The 22,218-nt window shown below is 42.3% G+C and overlaps 1 pseudogene; it reads right to left on the reverse strand.

Annotated features, from left to right (window-relative positions):
* Positions 1–1,935: 1,935 nt before the first annotated feature.
* On the reverse strand, positions 1,936–20,377 carry LOC149979531 (uncharacterized; annotated as a pseudogene).
* Positions 20,378–22,218: the final 1,841 nt, after the last annotated feature.

A 22,218-nucleotide genomic window follows, 5' to 3' on the forward strand; every position in this document is an offset into this window, starting at 1 on the left:
CCATGCTTAGGCAAATGTTTTTTATAGTAAAACCAGCTTCAATTTTAGAGATTTACAACAGTAAATGCTTATATTATTGTTTCTCCTCACTGTTTGCTAGTCAACTTAGCTAGTTAGCTTGCTGGATAAACATGTGTTTGAAATCCTATCTTTTGTCATGCCTATAATTTTGTGAGATTGAAATGCATCCACTGTCCTAATCATAACCAATGTCAACTCTCGTCAACTATGTTACAAAGCTAGCTAATACAATTATTTACAGTTTCTGATGTTACACGTTCGCTAACAAGTTACAAATGTGAGGCGTGGCGCCTAACAATCTAGCAGGCGCCAGTGTAACTCGCTAGCCAACTCCAGTCGTGCTAACCTACTAAAGTGTGAGGCCTGTCACGGCCAACCTACATTCAATTATTTTCATTACTCCTGTTCCAAAAAGTAAAGAATTACACCACCAACTAACCCTACACCTACAGTATATACCACTAATTTTTTTTTTATCAAGACCCCATTAACTCTTCTGCAGTAAAATCTCATACAACCAGGTCCTTCAATGCATCAGCCACCTACACTCATTGAAAACCCACTACATCATTCCACTACTATGACCATATCTGCTCCTGCGCCATGCCAATGGCCTGGGAGGACAGGACCCCACCCTTCAACATACAATTTGTAACCATTGCTATGAACACTAAGAATCCAACCTTACTGAAGCAAAACTCACTCGTTGCCCTATCCCTTTGAGCTGGCACAAATCTACCACTCACTGGTATCCTCTAAGGATCCCTCCCCTTGACCCATCCTCCTCCATTCTCTTCACTGCCTCGACAACCTCTGCACTATGTTGTCTCTGGCCACTTCAACCTGCCTCTCTCGCCCCGGACATTTCCAATACCCTGCAAAATGTACACCCTACAGGTGACACACAACTTTATCAACCGAAACTACACAATCCTCTGTCCCTCCTGCACACTTCCCACATCTTGGAATCTCCCTCTTACACGCTGCTGCAACATGACCATAAATGTTGCACCTGAAACAGCGCAATGGATTCTGTACCAAAGCTCTAACAGGGTAACTGATATATCCTAACATGACTTTGTCTGGTAGAGACTCTGACTCAAATCTCAAAAGGACTGATAATGACTCCAATGTGTCTGTGTTGCATCAAACGGCGGGTGTCACAACACCAGGAATATTCAACTTCAATTGATCCACCTCCACACTTAACGTTACCCCAGAAATCACTCATTTCAATAGTTCCCTGTTCAGAAGAGCAAGAAACAGATCTTGACCCAATTAGTGTGACATGGAGAGTCTACTCCCTCTGTTCAAAAGAAACATAAACAAATATCACAAGTCCACTGATTAATTTGCCCCCAACTCCTTTCTCGCCCAACCTGAAACCACAAACGGATCGGGCCAAAAGGAAAGGGTCCACTTTCTCCAAAAATGTCACTCCTACTGGTTCAGATTCTTCTTTATCATGTCTGATGCCATTCTTCCTCAACACACATCTTCCCACCACACTTGTCTCTTCTACTTCTTCCTCGCTGTCCATAATCACATCTATCTGTACATCTCTAAGTGATGGAGCCGGAGGGGATGGCTGCCGGCTCTTAACCAACCAAGCTATTTTGTTTGTTTTTTCGCGTTGTGCAAGGAGGCCAACAAACCTGACTCAATTACACCAGCTCTGTCAGGAGGAATGGGCCAAAATTCACCCGACTTATTGTGGGAAGCTTGTGGAAGGCTACCCAAAACGTTTGACCCAAGTTAAACAATTATAAGGCAATCCTACCAAATACTAATTGAGTGTATGTAAACTTCTGACCCACTGGGAATGTGATGAAAGAAATAAAAGCTGAAATTAATAATTCTCTCTACTATTATTCTGACATTTCACATTCTTAAAATAAAGTGGTGATCCTATTTGACCTAAGACAGGGAATTTTTACTAAGATTAAATGTCAGGAATTGTGAAAACTGAGTTTAAATGTGTTTGGCTAAGGTGTATGTAAACTTCCGACTTCAACTGTATGACCAAAACACGATGACATTTTGTACCATGCTGCTTTTCCCACTTAACTGACAAAACATCTGTGTGCACTGAGACATTCAACTTGGCAGCAATATCATGGCCTTCTTTCAGGTCATTGAGCCTTGACATCTTTCCTGGACCTATAGCTAGTCTATCCTAACTGAATGAATGAACGTTTCTCAATTATGTGCCATGTCATTTTGGTGTATCTTGGCTAAGGTCATAGTGCTTCCTAAAGCCTGAAAATGTACCAAATACACAGCAACAATCTGAGTTAAGAGTTCTACCAGGGCACATTCCATGCATCAACTTGAAATGCATCACGAGCAAGTTGGTACTTCCATGACTAGCATGGCAAACAAAACACATCATCATAACTTAATTGGCATTAGCGCCGGAGTCTAGTTCTGAGCTCAACAACCCTTGGTGTCTCCTTAACCTCCCCAATGTCTATGTTGTACACAGTTGTCTGTATGAAGGTGTACATGTTGCGCAGTATTGTATTGTAAGCAGTACCAAAACCAAAGTGAGTCTGGAAAAATTCATTGAAGCTCTCGTTCTTGCACGGCAAGGCTCGCTTGTCCAGGATGATGAAGTAAGTATGGATGCTGCTCTTCCTGGTCCCGACTGCAAGAAGATATAGTTGGCGGCTCTGGTCAATCGCATCAAGGTGCTCCGGGATACTGGTTCCTGCCTGAAGACGACAAAAACAAACACCATCATTAGTTCATCATAACGGCTACAGCACTGTCCAAGAATAAGAAGGCTAATACAAACCTTTTGGAATATCACAAGATGCTCTTCGGCTTGGGATGCAGACCTCTTGTCTGGTCTTTTCTGGCCTTGTGAGGAAGAAGGAATCAAATGGAGCAGGAGAAGGATGAGGAAAGGTCACTGTCCCATCCTAAACAAAGAAGAGATCTGATTAAAATGGTAAATTCCATCATCAGTGACATTAACATTTCAGAGTTATTTGAAATATAAATGATAAATGATGATCATCTAACTGTCAGCATTCGTGCCAGCTACCTCATCAACTGCAGATTCTGCCATCTGGATCAGCTCCTGATGTTCAGCTCCCTGAGTGGCCTTGCTTAAGGTTTTGCTCAGCGTCATGATCTTTTGCTTGAATGTCACCTCTCCAAACAGCAGCACCAAGTCCTGTTCAATCTGAAACAAATAAGACAAGGAACAAAACATTAGTACATTTCCTTCTCACAAAACATTCCACTTTAACCTCCAAAACAGAGTTTGAGTAAATCACCAGCACACATTAATTTAACTATTATTACGAAAGTGTTGTTTTTGTTTAAATTTACTGGCCAACCTGAATTGGCATCTAGAGATTAAATGCAATTTATACAACTTAAAAAAAAAAAATGTAAGTCTTACCAAGCCCTTGGCTTAGGATAGTGGAGCATTTACCCGGGTCGTGGGTCATCTTCTTCCTGTACTCAAAGGTCTATTTCATCTTCTGTTTGACTGTTTCTTCATCAGAAAAATGCTACGTAAGAGAAATGAACTCTCTGCACTGGTCTTCACTCAGGGTAACCAAAGTGGATGGACTGGACTCCCTCTCAGTAGTTCGCCCTGCAGAGTATAGTTGAGTGGGCCGTCTCTCAGATGAAGCCAAATTCCTCTGAACGGTTTTGATTCCATATGAGAGGTACCCTTCTCAACTATTAGGCTCGTAATAACATTCCTTAAGAAAATGAACATGGTTACCAATCTATATATAATTTTTTTTTAAATAGCCAAGTCCCATTTTGTCAGATACCATACCAGATTAATTAAACGCAGATGCTCTTTATCAGTTTATATTTACATATCCATTTGCGGTGTGTAGGGATCCTTCTGGTATGGGAACAAGGAGACGATGCCTTGTGCAAATGTTTCTCTCACACTGCGCGTTGTGATGTCCTGACAAGAATATAATACTATGTTTAGGCGGCAATCAGAATCTCCACAAGCAGCCTTGGTCCCCAGTCAGCTAAATATCAGGAGTGATTTTTTAAGCAGTATCATGCTCATCGAGTTTGATACAAGATAAATCTTCTACCGATAACAGTGGATGGTCAGCAGTTGCCTAACCAATTATGTGACTGAGATACTGATACAGTCAAGTCATTTTTAACATTCAGCAGATATGGGAGCAAGTAATGCTCAACAATTTTCATTATGAATCCTTCCTTTAAACTCACCCCTGAGTTTCTGTCATCGCTTAAAAAAGAATGTTGATCATATTTAGTCTGGTGCAGTCAGTCAGACTGTTCGTTTTGGGGTATTCCTTGATGACAACCTCTCCACCAGGCTTTTTCCTCAGTATGCTCTCTATTACCTGTAAAAATAAAATAAAAATCTGTGAAACTTCTATTTGATGGCAAGCGAATTGAAGAATGAATTACAAATGTACATTTTTTTTGCTTCGTCATCAGCTCTTTGATACTTTCGTGTGGGGCTTCCATCCTCACTCAAAATTATTGTATCATCCAACTCATGGTCTAAACCACCCATCACAGAACTGGCAGAGACAGGACTCATCAGGGAAGATTCTGAAATACACAAAGATGACAATACAGGCATGTCAAATGTATGGTTATATTGAAAGTGATGCCACAAGTAACTAAGCACATACCTTTAGCATCATTGTTCAGTGTGAGCTTGAAAACATAAGGATCTGGCCATTTCACCAAGTCGTCAAACACATCCCCATCAACTTCAGTTCCACACCCATCATATAGCTTTGCCTCTGATAAACTAGTAAGTGGGATCTCAAATGTCAGAAAAGCTGTGATAAAAATCAAAACAACCTCCTACAATTAGAATTGCAATCATAATGGTAAGCGTAATCAGACTGACTTGTAAATGTATGAAAACGGTACATTCATTTCCAATCACAAATTAAAAGTTGACCTCCAATCCAAAGGTTTTCAAGTGTCAGGTCAATGATCTTGCCACCTTTGCATGGAGCAAATTAGGATTCTACTGATCCAACAATAGTGTCAAGAAAATAAGACATTTGAATGCAGAAACTGAATTTATGGGCGGAGTTGTGATGATGTTTACACTTACTGAGTAAATGTCTACACTAATAGAGTAATATGTTATACCTTAGCAATTAACACCAGTTATCAGCACTGACGCTAGGGGTCATTTGGCACTGCCAGTTGCTAAAACAACTCTATGGGAGTCGAATTTAACACTAGTGATTTTACTGTGTACCACACTGTGTACCAAACTGCACCATGTGAGTTCATATGAGTCCATTTGAAGTATACCTTGTACCTTTTTTTTAACCCCAGGTAACAGCACTGTAGTGTACCCTAACCATGCCCTTATATATATATATATATATATATATATATATATATATATATATAGTCAAATATGTCAGATAATACAGTATGTCAATTATGCCTTTCAAAGTAAAATATTCATTTGATACCTGGGTTTTCACGTGCTCAAATGTTCTCACATGTGTAGTGTTACGGTATCAAATTGAAATGTTTCATCCCCATTTTGTCACATTTATTTCACTTGAACGATCTTGATATCACATGTGCTTACATGTTGTCAGGTGTAGTTTCAAATGTGAGAATGTCATTACTTTTTTAAAATCTCAATGGCATTGATTAGGAAAGGTGCTTTAAATTGGCATACACATAATTCTATGTAAATTATTTACATCACAATTTACTCAGACCAGCAGACAGCAGGTCATAGATGTGTTCTAGCCCAGATTGCATATAGGAAATACAAAGGAAATGCTAAGAAGGGATTTAGAACCAAGAGAAGGCCATGCTTGCCAGTAACCCATTCACAGCCCAGGAAGTCCGTGTGAGAGTCTTAGCCATAGCACTTGAAAGACCTACAGTATGAATGGCCACTTACGTGCAGCCAGAGAGAGATGGAACGACTCCCTCTCTCTCTCTGTCTCTCCCAGGCCTCTCTCTCCCCACTCTCAGCTATAATAAGTTAAAGGGTCTTAGAAAAAGCCATTCCCTTCTGACAGTGTCTCAGTGTTACCCCGGACAGAATTGAGATGCACAGGAAAAAGCAAGTAGACAAGCTTCTCTCTCGCTCTCTCTCTCTCTCTCTCTCTCTCTCTCTCACTCTCTCACTCTCGTTCTTTCTCTCTATTGGCTGTGGATAATCTTGACTCCACAGAAAAATCCTTAAGCAGCTGGCCTCAAACCGTTCGCTCCAGTGCACATGTATACAATATCTCACTCCGGCCCGAGGCCGTTTTTCTTATTCTTTTCCCTCCTTTTTTTTCTCCCTCTCCCTCTCCCTCTCTCCCAGCACTCCTGTGAGTTTCAGAGCCAACCGGTCTAGAAAAGGCAGGATTTGTTGGTAGGGAATGGGAAAGATTGCCAAAATCAACACCAGTCCCTTTCCTTTGGGAGCATTGCAGCAAATTGGTCTTCAGAAAGAGACAGCTTGGTTTCTGTCCCTCCGACCAATGTGAACCCTTACACTCCAGGGTTAGGGCTGGCCCACAAAACCAGAGATTGTGTTCGTTTTTATTTAACCTTAACAGACAGTCATAAAGTCCAGAAGTGAATGAGTGGGATGGAAAATTTATTGATTGATTTCCTGTGTAACCAGCTTGCCCGTAGAAGGTTGTTTTAGACATGTAAAACTTATATTAGTGGTTTACCTCAGACTCGCAAACAAACAGGTGTGAGTGCTTAATATACAGTTGCCCATAGTATCAGGGAATGACAGGGCAGTGTTCTGCAATTTTCTGATTTCTCCAATTATATCAATGCTTACAAAAACCAAGCAAGTATTGATAGCCTATGCAGGTCTATGCCAATAACTGATATTTGTATCTGAACAATTTGTTCTGCATTGTTCAATCATATCAGCTCAACACTCACTTGAGCCATCCATCCATTATAGGGGAAGGTGCATCCATCCGGACATAGGCTATTTGTCTTGCGCATTTGGATCTGGGCGGAGGGATTCTCAAAGAATAATGGCTTGTGTGGCTACTATATCTACTGTATGATATCATTACATCCTTCACTTCAAATAGCCTACGACTGGACAGCAGATGACACCCGGTTTGAAGTTCTGACGTTTGATCGAGATCCGTTTGATCCGGGGTGGAATAAAAGACCAACACCTTACCTGTTTCAACTTGTGGTGAGGTGAGGGGTTTTGAAGCATCAAGCCAGAGTTGTCAGATGGTTGAGTCCGAGGGTTTGCCATAAAGATGAGAGTCCCGGCCTCTTGGCTCCATATAATGCTAACATAGCCTACCTACTGTGTGCTGCTAACCATTCTGCTCCATATACCGATACAATGGAGTTGGTAGTTCTATAACAGTATTACAATTATCTTACTACAGAAATGAATGTGTAATTACACAGATATAAATGTCTAAGTCCAAATAAAATATTGAAGATGAACACGTTAAAAGTTTGAAGCAGAACACCATGTAAAGCTGACCATATTAGACAATGCACTCACTCTAAAAGCATGTTCCTAAATTGGCAGTATCGCAACGTCACATGGAAATGCAAGCTAGAGCACAGAGACACAGAGATTAAATCATTGAAAGAAGTCTGCCCAGAATGTTAACACTAGTTCAGACAGAATGTACACAGACAGGCGTTGTTGAGTGGAATGGACTATTTTTCTTCACACATGGCATGAAGCATGACAGATGAACAGGTGACAGAAACTCAAGGCAAAGTGCAGATAAGATATTACCAAGGTTACACGCAGATGTTGTTTCAGCATGTTCCATGCACAATATCAGATCAGTCTGAGATTAACATTGCGGAGGGATGAGTTCTGCTGCTACCCCCCACCGCTCACACACACACGTGCCTGCGTGTGTGCCTGCCTGCATCCGTGTGTGCGTCCTTGCATGCCTGAGGGCGTGTGTGCATTTGTGTGTGCTTGCATGCATGTGTATTTCCATAATTTACACCCAGAGCACAGAAGAGATTTTGGGCCATGGTGAAATGTCAGGCGTATGGAGGAAGGCTCTTGGCCCAGCCTTATCTCCTGTCTTGTGGCTTCCTCATCCCACCAAGGAGAGGGAGAGTTAGCGGAAAATGAGAAGGATCGAGAGAGATAAACAGGGAGACATGGAGGAGAGAGAGGAGAAGAGAAAGAGATGGGGAGAAGAGAAAGTCAGAAAGGGGGAGAGAGAGAAAGAAAAAGGGGAAAAAGACTCAGAAATACACCCAGGTTTCTAAGTAGCACCACAGGAAACAACTCTGCATTCCCAGAGTGGTTCCCAGTGGTTCCCAACTTTTCATAGTTCCGTACCCCTTCAAACATTCAACCTCCAGCTGTATACCCCTTCTAGAGCCAGGGTCAGCATACTCTCAAATGTTGTTTTTTACCATCATTGTGAGCCTGCCGCACACGCTAACGATACATTTATTAAACATAAGAATGAGTGTAGGTTTTTGACACAACCCGGCTTGTGGGAAGTGAGAAAGAGCTCTTATAGGACCAGAGCACAAATAATAATCTTACATATGAAACCTTATTTGTTCATCGAAAAACTCACCACAGGTTAATGAGAAGGGTGTGTTTGAAAGGATGCACATAACTCTGCAATGTTGGGTTGCATTGGAGAGAGTCTCAGTCTTAAATCATTTTCCACACACAGTCTGTGCCTGTATTTAGTTTTCATGCTAGTGAGGGCCGAGAATCCACTCTCACATAGGTACGTGGTTGCAAAGGGCATCAGTGTCTTAACAGCGAGATTTGCCAAGGCAGGATACTCTGAGCGCAGCCCCATCCAGAAATGTGCCAGTGGCTTCTGATTAAATTAAAATGTTGCAGAACCGCTTGTTGCAATTTCAAAGAGGCTCCCATGTTCAGATATCGGTAAGTGGACTGGAGGCAGGGCATGAAAGGGATAACGAATCCAGTTGTTTGTGTCATCCGTTTCGGGAAAGTACCTGGGTAATTGCGCACCCAAGTCACTCAGGTGCTTCGCTATATCACATTTGACATTGTCCGTAAGCTTGAGTTCATTTGCACACAAAAAAGACCTGTGTGTTGTCCTTGTTAATGCAGACAGAGAAGAGCTCCAACTTCTTAATCATAGCCTCAATTTTGTCCCTCACATTGAATATAGTTGCGGAGAGCAGTCCCTGTAGTCCTAGATTCAGATCATTCAGGCGAGAAAAAACATCACCCAGATAGGCCAGGCGTGTGAGAAACTCGTCATCATGCAAGCGGTCAGACAAGGGAAAAACTTTAAGCTCGTCTCTCAATTTAAAAACATGTCAATACTTTGTCCCTTGATAACCAGCACACTTCTGTATGTTGTAAAAGCGTTACATGACCGCTGCCAATATCATTGCATAGTGCAGAAAATACACGAGAGTTCAGGGGTCTTGCTTTAACAAAGTTAACCATTTTTACGGTATGATGGTTGTTTCTGTCGGCGCAATGCATGAAGAAACCAGCTGGCTGCAACGACTCCGATAGAGTCTCTCGAGTGAGCCATGTTTCTGTGAAGCAAAGAACGTTACAGATTTCATCAACCTTGTTGTCAAGAGACTGGACATTGGCGAGTAGTATGCTAGGGAGCGGTGCGCGATGTGCCCGTCTCCGGAGCCTTACCAGAAGACCGCTTCGTTTGCCTCTTTTACGACGTCGTTGTTTTGGGTTGTTTTGGGTTGCCAGCTGGGATCCGATCCATTGTCCTAGGTGGAAGGCAGAACACAGGATCCGCTTCGGGAAAGTCACATTCCTGATCGTAATGATGGTGAGTTGACGTCGCTTTTATATTCAGTATGTAATGAAACCTAAGATTACCTGGGGTACCAATGTAAGAAATAACACGTAAAAAAAAAAAATACTGCATAGTTTCCTAGGAACGCGAAGCGAGGCGGCCATCTCTGTCAGTGCCTGAAGTGAGCTATAACTATAGCTATATAGTTTTATGAATTATGAAAGGCATTTGTGGAATGTAGATACAGAGTAATTACCTTTTTTTTAACACTTCTGCTGTGTATTAAAATAATTATTTTATTCCACATCTGTTAAGTTGCTATACAATGTTGTGTGAGAAAAATCCTCATGTAAAAGAAGCCTTGATGACAGAGGCTGTGGGGTTTTGTCTTTCATTTCTCATAATGGCTTTTCTTTTACATAATACACCTCGATTTGGCCCTTAAATTGTGGTCACCCATTTATGTGGAATGCAATGGTGTATTTCTCATAATGGTGTATGCATGCTGATTTCCCCTTCCTGTCTGAGCCTGATATTTCTATCCCTCTCTCCTCAGATGGCTTCAAAGAGAAGGTATCCCACAACCCCCTAGGGGCCCTGTGATTGAAAGCTCAGAAGGAGGATGGACAGAGTGCCAAAGTCTTATAAAGAATGTAACAGAAGATACATACATTATTCAGATTAGAATTTTTATGCAGGGTATGGTATGTCCACACAAATACAAGCAAGAGAAAGTTGTTATTTAATGATTTTACGGTTCCTTGTTGGCTGCCAAGAAAGAAGAAAAAAACATATCCATAATTCTTTGCTGGAATAAATGGCTGTTTAATTAATTAACTTTCTAGAAGATGAAAATCATTGGGACAGATATGAACTGGTAACTGGGCGGCTTCGCTCTGACCAGGGGTGGGCATGACATACTTCTGATGAGCTTATCATGTTACGCCAACTAGAGTGTCGAAATTCAGCCTTTCTTTTTAATGGATTTCAGTTGTATAGATGGGGTGTGACAACTTCAAATATTCCTGAAATCTAAAGCGTAGAAGACTTGTGAGATTTGCCCTCAAACTGGAAGATTTCCTGATGCCAGAGCACCAAGCGATTAGCATGGCCGAGACATTTAGTATGGCAGAACTCAAATACAAATATATTCATAAACAACCCCCCCCCCCCCCCCCCCCCCCCCCCTTCAGGGGCCCCTTGCTGGCCAACCCGGCTATGCAATCCCCAATCCACTCTTCACACGGCCGGCTGTATAAAATCAGTTTCCTCTGCTCTGCACCACGCTGTTTCAGGGAGGGAGAGATGTCTCATCATCATACTGATGTCAAACCGCCTCTCCAGAGAGAGGACTCGCACCGTGCCACAGGGTACACACTCGAGCAGAAGGCAGGGACAATTGACAAAATATACACAACATCAATGCCCCAGGCAGAATGAAGCCAGCTAAGGACACAAATATACTGTAGTTGCTGTTTATCTATTAATTAAAAGAAGGATGAAAATAAACACAGAAATTGTTTTCGCCCATCTGCAGTGCCCTGGGACTGCTTTTCCAAAGTTATTGAGAGGGAAATGGTATTTCTAATTTCTTAGACGCTTCCTCCCTACACGGCAAGCCATTCAGTCTGCATACATCATTATTTTTCAGATTTGTTTGTGGAGGTATCACTTTCCCCCACTCGTCGTCCCCACTCCCCAGTGCACAGGGAGGGGTGCAGCTGTGCAAAATTAATTTTTCATCAGGTTTAAAGGCTTTTTGGCAGGCTATCCCAAAGTCCCGAATCCAGCCATGCAGGCAGGGTTCTTGAAGTAGGAAAAGGCTTTCCCGCTGCTCCGCTCCTCTCAGCTCCTTCGCCTCTCAGCAGGTTCAGGGATTAAATTTATGACTCCTGTCAAAGCCTCTGACAGGCCTTAAAGGGGAAGCAGCGTTTTACTGACTCCCTCTCATTATTCCCCCAGGGCTCTAGGTTGGGTCCTTGTCATTAACAGCTGTGTAGTCCACGGTGCCCCTGTGAGATGGCATAATATGGCATAATGCACTTTGTCTGGGCTCGCTGGGCTTAGGAAGACGCATGCCGCCACTCTCTCTCTCTCTCTTGTTCAGTTGTTCAATCTCTCTCTCTCACTTCCTCTCTGTTGTTCAATCTCTCGATCAGTCACTCATCTCCTTAGTCTTGCTAATATGAACAGTATGGCTCCCAGTCAGAGGGAGTCACAGTTACAAGGATCAAGTTTTGCCAAAGGAGATATACACTGTGTACAAAACACTATTCTTTCCATGTCATAGACTGAGCAGGTGAATCCAGGTGAATGCTATGATCATTTATTGATGGCATCTGTTAAATCCACTTCAACCAGTGTAGATGAAGGGGAGGAGACAGGTTAAATAAGTATTTTTAAGCCTTGAGACAATTGAGCCATGGATTGTGTATGTGTGCAATTCAGAGGATAAATGGACAAGACAAACGATTTATGTGCCTTTGAACGGGGTATGGTAGTAGGTGCCAGGCACACCGGTTTGGTTGTGTCAGAAACTGCAACGCGCTGGGTTTTTCACGCTCAACAGTTTCCCGTGTGTATCAAGAATGGTCCACCACCCAAAGGACATTCAGCCAACTTAACACAACAGTGGGAAGCATTGGAGTCAACATGAGCCAGCATCCCTGTGGAACGCTTTCGACGCCTTGTCCATGACCCGATGAATTGAGGCCATTCTGAGGGGAAAAAAGGGTGCAACTCAATATTAGGAAGGTTTTCTTAATGTCTTGTACACTCAGTGTATATCCTCTTAAAATCAGCAGGAGGAGACCATACTGGAAGAAATTATGCTGGATTTGTAGTTAAGGAGGTAGTATTGTATGTGCTCCTCCCAAATTGACCTGATTGGCAAATCATGCAATCGCTTCAAATGGGGAGACGTTCTGATGTACGATTTACCATATTTACTTTGGACACTTATACCCAGCCCACCCTGTTCTAAATGTACAGTAAATGTGGATGCCATTTTGGAGACATTTCTGAATCTCCTCCATATAATTTCATGTAAGTACTTACCAGTGGCTCTACAGTCAAAAATGATCGAGCATTCATCCGTCTAACATATTTCTCTTTATCTAAAAATAAGCCTGCTCTGCAATTTAAATAACATCAGCCTCTCACCTTGAGTTAACAATCTTTCCTTACACCTCTGGGTTAGTAAAGGTGAAATCTGAAGCACCTCTCTGCTGTAATTGTCAGAGCAGGTCTGGTATTGATTTTTCTCTCCTCCATCTTCAGTAGCCTTCCAATTACACACACATACATACACACACATGCACACATGCACACATGCACAAACACACAGACGCAGACACACACACACACACACACACACAAACAAGAGGGATCTGCACCAGGCTGAGACAACGACTTGTTTAGCACCAGGAGGCCCTGGATAGAAACCTTGGGAAAATGTTTGTGGGAGGGTTAATGAATTTAGATCAGTGTTTACTGCAAACAGTACCGTGCCATAGACAAACACTGCCATGCCAGAGACTGCTGCGGCTGCCTTGATGTCTCAGTATGGCTGGCCACAGGTCAGAGTTGGGTCGTCTCGGAGACAATGCGGCTGATTAGGATGGCAAACACCAACGGCGACTGCCGCCTGGCCGCAGGGCCCGAGCCATGGCCTGTATTCATAAAGAGTCTCAGAGTAGTGCTAATCTAGGATCAGGTCAACCCTGTCCATATGATCGTACTCATTATGATCTAAAAGGAAAAACTGATCCTAGGTCTGCACTCCCACTACTCACTACTCGGAGTCGCTTCATGAATATGGGCCCTGGACTAGTTAAATTCAAAGCCATGCTTCACTATAATAAAGAAGTCATTGGGTGATGATAGAATGGGGTGATTGTAGTTAAGACAACCATTGAAGGGTAGATTGAATGTTTTTATACAAGTTCCAGTCCTGTAATACACTTTATTATACACTTTATAATATTGCTCTTTTAGATATTGGACACGAATGAAATGGAATGTACTATTTTCTCTCGCAGACACATTAAGAAACTCTGGGAAATTGTTCGGAGATATAAGTAAGAATCTGATGCCTGAAAACCATGTTCGAAGTCAAGTCAGTCAGTTATTTGAAACGCATTGCAGTTCCAGTTCCTATGGGAGTAAAATCCTATCGATGTCAGATTGTATTACTGTACACAGCTGGGAGCAAACAGGGTGATTCACTATAGTATACGGGGGAGAGCGGCTTTAAAATGTATCAAATTATGATGAGGACAAAGGCCAAACATCACAATAGCATTCCTTTAGCATTTCTGGGACATGAGCGTCTGGCCTTTTCTTTTTACTCCCCCCAGTACGTCTAGTCTGCCCGCACCTTGAATAATAAACAACTCTTTGAGAAAAAATATACCAAGCCACTCTCACTACAAGCATGTTTAAAAGATAGGGAGAGAGAACGCGTGCACTTCACGCAGTCTGTGATTTAAAACGACACCTCTGGAAATGCAGGTCTTCATTTCATTTGCAATGCTAACTTTTCCAGGGTGGCGCTAATGCGGCTCAACAGTCTGAGATGGAGGGGGCTAATTGCTGAGAGGTGGCCGGTAGTAACATGAGTGCTTATAATTGGCGGGTGTGGAGGACACGCTCGGTGTGTGTGTGTGTGTGTGTATAATTGGTAGGTGGAGGATGCGCTCAGTGGGTGTGCTGAAGACTATTTGCATCACTATCCACTGTCTCTGTGTCATGATGGAACTGCATTTACTGGGACAAACAATCTCAGAAGAGTCTAGTCCATGAACTTTCTCTATTTCCTCTGTATCCCTCTGCCTGTCTGTCGGTCTGCTTGTCCGTCCTGTCTTTCTGTCTCTCTCTCTTTCTCTCTCTCGCTCTCTTTCTCTCTCGCTCTCTCTTTTCGACATCTCCATCTCTCTTTCTGTCTCTTCTCTCTTTCTCTCCCTCTGTCTATAAATATTGATAAAGTCAGGAAAATCCTTCTGGCAGCATTTGGGCCTCTCCAGAATATATCAGTCATCAGCACTCTATTACACTTAACCCAATGTTGTGAGTAAACAGAGCACAAAGGTCTTTGCATAAAATCAGCTCATTGGACTTCGATATTAGACAGGGATTGATAGAACTTTTTCCCGTAGGCCCTAGGTCCTAAAAGGCTGCTGAGGCTATTTCTGAACTGTAGCGTTTAACCTCAACGGAAGCCAAATTGAACTTATTGACTTATTTAAAAGCTCTGAAAGCAGGATGCAAATCATGCTCATGGGGGGAGCAGCCTCCTTAATTGGGTTTTAAGTGGGGGGATAGGCTTCATATGTACCACTACCATTGGTCTCTTTATTAGTTTTCATGGGCTTGCAGGGGGGACAATACACCTTGGCTGCAGTAGCCTCCTCCCATCCTCCTCCCTCAGTGACGGGGTGAACAATGGCCCTGTTGTGAGCCCCCAATGGTGGGGAGTATAGCCCTGGCCCCTGGGAGCCTGCACCGGCAGCTGTGGTGAGATCTAGGGGAGGAGTGGAGAGTAGGGGAGAGGGAGGAGGGGAGGAGAGAGGTCATAGAAGGGGAGAAGGAGGGCCAGTGCTGTGGGAACGCTCTCCCCTCCTCAGTATGTCTGCTGACTCCAGAAAGGCCACTGAACACTGCCGCCATTTGCAATTCAGATCATGTCCAGGGGAAAGGGGAATCAATGGTCCTGTATCAATCTGCTGACTGCTAATGTCATCTGCATTTTGATTCCCGACCCCCACTCTGCCGTCCCCCACACAACCACCATTGTCCCCCAGGGGCCACCCCTCTCTATGTTCCATTGCACTGCCAGGGATCCCACATTAGGCAAGGAAAATCCACAACTCAACATCCCTTTGAGGGGAGAAGCAGTAACTGTCATTTAGAAATGTGTTTAGCAGGTCTGAGGTCTGTCAAATAAAGGAATGAATGAAGAAAAAGGAAAACAAGTGTGGAGGCGATACCCGTCAGTGTTTGGAGAACGAGACGTTTTACCCTTGTGGTCATTGTGGTAATATCCCAATTTGTGTCACAAATCTGGTTAGAATGACACGCTAAATCAAAACAGGCAAAGAACGTGACAGTTGACAGTGTTACAGTGACGCATATAGAGAAAAAGAAGATGGACAAAGTTTAGTAAAAACTATTACAAGGTTTAGGAAAAACTATTACAAGGAATAGGGCAAAGTAAAAAGAAAAGTTGAACCATTTTTGTGCGAATCACAAATGTAAGAACTTGTTATAAAATCAAAGCCCTTTTAGCAAACACACTAATTAGAGCCACCTATTAAGACAATCCATTGTTTTTTTCTCTTTCATCTCTCTCATAGATTTGTACGATACATGATTTTCTTTTTACTTCTCAGACGTTTATTTGAGGTTATCTGAATTCATTACCAATCTCTTTGTTGAACCAAGCTTTTTATGGAATCATTTACATTCTACTCAGGCCTGCATCAAATATTATATACATAATAGAGCAAAAGGAGAAGCACTTAGAAATGAATCTAACTACTCTAGAATATTCTGGTTTTAATCAATATTTATTAGGAGAATTTGTTCTGCTTCTCACACGCATTACATTTAGTTCCTAAGTTGATCAGTTTTCCCAAGCTATAAGTCCTGTCAATGCTTACCAGGCACTCTTAAGACCCTCACCGAAAATGCGTCCGAATTATATTCTCCAAATATCTACGCGATGTAACATTTGGCTGAGGCAGGAAGAGGGACATAAATGCATTTAGTGGACCTTTACCCTTCATGGAAAATACCCGAGATATTTATGTCCATTACCATTTGAGTTAGAAGCAAAAGCCTTATCCCTTAAACCTGGGGTGAGTAAGGGGGCGTCCCAAATGGAACCTTATTCCCTATTTAGTGCACTACTTTTGACCAGTCTTATGGGCACTGGTATAAAGTAGTGCACTATAAAAGGAATAAGGTGCCATTTGGGGCACAGACTGAAACACTGCAGAGGAGTTCAATTGGCAGAAATGCTATTCTGGAGTCAAAAAGTTCAGCTTGTGCAAGGCAGTCTGCCTCTGCCTGTCCCATTATACAGTTAAATGTAGACAGAGGGTCATCCGGTAGCGAGCTACCCCTCGTCTGTGGGGAAACAACTGAAGAAAACAGCTGGATAGTGATGGCAAAGGCTTGAACATATAGACACTGGGTCATTGGTATTCTCCCTGAGTTCAGAGTCCAAGACTTGGCTAGAGAGATTGAAGTGGGATGGGGGGTTTAAGGGGAGGTGTGTGTTACATGGAAGGGTACTGAGTTATACTCCTTCTCTAACACTGTTTTGATCTTACTCTGCAGTACCTTTACTACAGTATAGTAGGTCCTGCTTTTGTTTAAGTGGATCTTATGAAGGCTTCATAAAACGACGTAGTGTAGATGCTTTACAAATCATCTATAACCGTATATCATGCTCTATGAATATTCATAATGTGGCATAACTGTCTGACATTACCATCAATTTATTTGTTCACATTTATAGAGTATGAAATACAGTTAAAGATGATTTGTGGCCCGTTTATGCAGTGCTTATGAAGCCTATATGAATGCATTAAATCAAATCAAATTTTCAAATCAAATTTTATTGGTCACATATACATATTTAGCAGATGTTATTGCGGGTGTAGCGAAATGCTTGTGAAAAGTTGCTTAGGAGCTAGAGCCGCCATGTCTGTCGGCGCCGTCTTGCCATCAAGATGAAACCTTCATAAGATGCACATTAAATCAAATGGGACCGTGTAGTGCATATCCTCCTCATCATTTCATGACCTGGCTGACCTGGAAGTATAATGATATAGAGTGGATAAACTTCCATTGAACGGTATAATTTGCGTCCCTCACCCGCTCAGTCAGTCCGTTTTCTCTGTATCCTGTTCAACCCTAAGCTTTGTGTATATTTATGAGATGATCCAGTGCAAAGCATTTTTTATTATGCATGAAGCAGCTGCGAATGGGCCACAAAGTCAACTCCATTCAGGATCTGGTCTTGACCAGCATTAAAAAAAAACAACCCATTGACTTTATCAAATGTAAATGTGTCAGAAATTATGTAGAAAAAAATCATGACACAGTAAATAAATAATGTTCTTGTTTTGCATAGATGTTTCATTGTTTTGTTTGTTTTGCTTATTTTTTTTCCATTCCATATAATGGACAATTCTAGATGATTGACGTGACCAGCAGAAGACCCCATGCAATCTTTCATTTTCCATATTTTATCCACCAATTATTAATCTATTCGATGAATAACAGCTTGACCAGAATAACACGCTGGGTTCTGGCTTGATAACCCGTCAAATAACATGACCCATTACTTCAGCTGACATTCTGCAATCGTCTGTCTCACCATCCAATAGAACATTTCCCAAAACCCCCCCCATTCTGATTAAGTAAAAACAAATAGCAAGAAAGGCCAAATAAATTGAAATGCTCCTTGTAGAGCAAGCAGAGCATGATAAAGTTTGGCTGCAGTACACAGAGTGGTGAAATCGCTGTTGTAAATCTGGAGTTGAAAAGTTCAAATTAAAACTGCTGACATATTTACTATTGAGGCCAAAGCCGTTCAGATACTACGAGTGGGAGACAGAGAAAAAAAAAGAACAACTTGATTAGCGGAAAATAATGTGTTATTTCTACAGACTAATGTGTTTGACCCTACTGCATGGGTCTGGACTGTGGTTTGTAAATGTTTTTGAGTGCAGCCCCAAACAAACACATTTAATATGTCTCTAAGGTGAGGGACCTTTTGGCGCTGTAGTTGGCCTATAATTGGCGAAGCTGGAGGACTCAGGCTTATGATTGGCTGTGCTAGGGAGTGGGGAACTCAGGCTCAAGTCAAGCTCTGGAGTCTCACAAACAGTGTGAAGATCATAACCCATAAATGCCTTAACGAGCGTCATTAGCTAATTAGATCCGTTTCACTGGGACACTAGTAACACACACTTGATAAATCACTGTGATTGTCTACAGGACACCTCAACATATACAGGTTAGAATCATACCTAATAGGTATTGTGGACTGTGGTTGCTGGAATAACTGAACACAGTTTTTATTATATTCTAAAATGTGATTGTCATTGTATTAAGATCTGCTGAGAGTGGACTTTCTCAATCACTATCTTCATCAGTATTTAAGTCATCAATTATTACGTGATAATACATGATTATATGATAGCTAGACCCTTCTCATTGTTGATAGCTAAAACTCACAGTCAACTGTTGCATTCACTCCAATCCCAATAATACTTCAGGCTTGTAATCATAAGCAAATTCTTACAATCTGTTTCAGCCACTTGAAGACAAGATTTGACAAATGGTTGTGCACAGCTGCGCACAGAAGTGCTGCGGCTCAGTTTGGAAACATTTCAGACCCTGCTTTGCCAACTTCCAGGGAAGCAAGAAGAAGAGGGGTGCATTTCCAGGGAGAGGGAACATCTGTGTATAGGAAGGGCAAGCCTCGAGTTACCCAGCAAGTTGTGGAGTAGAGCTGAACTGAGGTCTGCTATTACTGCCCTTAAACATTTCAAAAGGTTAGCCAATCTGCCTTGAGGCAAACAAATGGAGCTGGCAGCCTCAAGTCAATGTACCCAAACCGTGAGGTGATTGGCTAGGCAAACGGATTCCAGGAGCGGGAAAATAAACCACAAAGGAATGCGAAATGTAAACAAATGAATATATGAATATGTCACAGTCTGTGGTCACATAACGCTGTGAAAACGTCACCACCGCGCTCGAACGAGTCACCTTCGTCCTGTATTGGAGCAACAGACGATTGAGTAGAGAAAAGATGGATGGTGGACTCTGAAGGTCGGCAGTGTTTGTGTGTTTGCTTTTGGTGTTTGCGGAGAAGGGCCTCTCTCTTTTTTACGATGCCGTCTGCAACACAGCCAGAATAGACCTTATTGTCTAAATTTGCAGCCCCCTCAGTGAAGGATGGCCCTGTTGAGGCGTTAATGACAATACCATTTTAACTTCCCACACTGGCTCCTCTTTCATGGTTTAAAGTTCTACTCCCCTCTGCCAAGGATAACAGACTGTAATGGACATTTTCTGCCTGAGCAATTATGTGAAACGCAACTCAACTGCCCTCAGAGTTTTGTTTGTGATGGTTTGTGGTAGGGAGAGCAAATGCTGGACTGAGCAAAAGTCCAAAAGTTCAGTCCTGTTGTGTCAGTTTGTTTTTACAGTCCTCACGAGGTCTGCGTTTTCATATCATATCTCATTGAAAATCGTATGAAAATATCAATTACAAAGTCACTGTTATGACAGTGCAAGCTCTCAGACAATACAAAAAGGCTTCGGAAGGCTACTTTATGGTGTGCAGTTGCAATGTTTTGTCTTGGCTTGTGTCAGCTGTAATCCTATGTACAGTATTTTTACAACCTTGTTTGAGACAACCAAAAATAAAGTTGCACACAACGTTGAGATGATTCTTCCACTATGTGTGATTCTGAATATTTATGTTTCCCACACTCTCAAGCACATTTGCAGTTCTCTATTCATTCATACATGATTCGTTTATACTGTACTTTGCTGTACTTTGCCGAGTTCAGATTATCCTGATTCCGCGGAGCCTCTTCCATGATCTCGTGTGCAGATCAGGACTGTGCGGGGTACGTTTTTACTTGATGAAGTTTGGACGCCTTTCCCCTATGTCCTGAGAACGTCTTTAGGACGAGGCCAAATAATTCCAAGCATTTAATTGGCCTGTTTTGTCACATTTTTTTTTTTCAAACAGAATGTTTCATTACTCTCACAGATTGACTCTCAAATGTACAGCAGGTGGGGTCATCAACTCCTCTGTACACATCTGTGGTCACAGTAAAGCAATTCTCATCCACAGTGTTTTGCCTTCTAGACCATACTGCATCCAGAGTGTAACCTTTCCGCACCAGACTGCACAAGCAGCTCGGAAATGTCTCTCCTTGCTTATGTAGCTCTGCAGCTAAATGTGCTTACCCTGCATCCGTCCCTCCTTCCTAACACTGTCATTCCTCCCGGTTAATTGTATCAATTTGTGCTTGTTGTTGAATCGCTGGCTTCTGGGCATGTCCAGAGGAAGTGGTTTCCTGAGCACCTGGGGAAGAGGGTCTTCTTGTTTGTGGCGGGGGTTGATTCAGGCAGCTCATTAGCCAACTTTCTCCTTGCCTTCATCCCAAATGACACCCTATTTTATACGTAGTACTCTACTTTTGACCAGGGCTCAAATGGCTCTGGTCAAAAGTAGAGCACTATATTAAAGGGAATAGGGTGCCGTTTGGGACGCCACCCTTGTCTCTTCTGCAAACAGCCTGGTTTGCATATTGAAGCAAATGGAAAGTGAAGGTGAGGGGAGAAAATACAGCCCTAAAATGGCATTACAGCCTAATTTATGGCCGGAATTATAAAGTATAATTTATACAGTGTACAATAGTATGTGGACACCCCTTCAAATGAGTGGATTCAGCTATTTCAGCCACACCCATTTCTGACAGGTGTATAAAATCGAGCACACAGCCATGCAAACTCCATAGACACACATTGGCAGTAGAATGGCCTTCCTGAAGAGCTTAGTGACTTTCAGCATGGCACCGTCATTGGATGCCACCTTTCCAAAAAGTTAGTTCATAACATTTCTGCCCTGATAGAACTTCTCTGGTCAACTATAAGTGCTGTTATTGTGACGTGGAAACGTCTAGGAGCAATAACGGCTCAACCGCGAAGTGGTAGGCCACACAAGCTCACAGAACAGGACGAATCTGTGTTTGGTGGATGCCAGGAGAACGGCCCAACTGGTTAAATAAAGGTGAAATAAATAATAAAATGGAAGAGGGTCAGGCTTTTTAAAATTTCCGTCAGTGGGAGTGTTTAGTATTTTTTTTATGTAGTCCAGGGGAGGGTCATGCAATTTGTAATCGATTAGTATTTTGTCATTTACGTACAGAATTCTACTATGTGTTTCTTTGATGTACAATCCTGCTCTCTCTCTCATTCTCCTTGCTGAGTGGGCATTTCGCTTTTACCTTTCCATTGTCTGTTCGATCAGTCCCTCTTTGTGCTTGGCTTATGAAGAACGTGGGCATGTAGAGTATCTGGCAAATCAAATAGCGCTTGTAGCGATGACATCGGGAGATAGCTGAATTTGTCCAATAGAATCTGTCGTTTTGCAATTTGGAGAGAATTTGGAGAGAGAGAGAGAGAGAGAGAGAGAGAGAGAGAGAGAGAGAGAGAGAGAGAGAGAGAGAGAGAGAGAGAGAGAGAGAGAGAGAAGCAGTAAAATAACAGTAGCAAGGCTATATACAAGGGGTACCAGTACAGAGTCAATGTGCAGGGACACAGGTTAGTTGATGTAAATTAGGTAATATGTACATATAGGTAGAGTTAAAGTGACTACGCATAGATAATAAACAGAGAGTAGCACAGCGTAGAGGTGGGAACAATGCAA

Source organism: Oncorhynchus mykiss, chromosome 11, assembly GCF_057628025.1.
Source record: "Oncorhynchus mykiss isolate SJ-2025 chromosome 11, ASM5762802v1, whole genome shotgun sequence".
Lineage (NCBI taxonomy): Eukaryota > Metazoa > Chordata > Actinopteri > Salmoniformes > Salmonidae > Oncorhynchus > Oncorhynchus mykiss.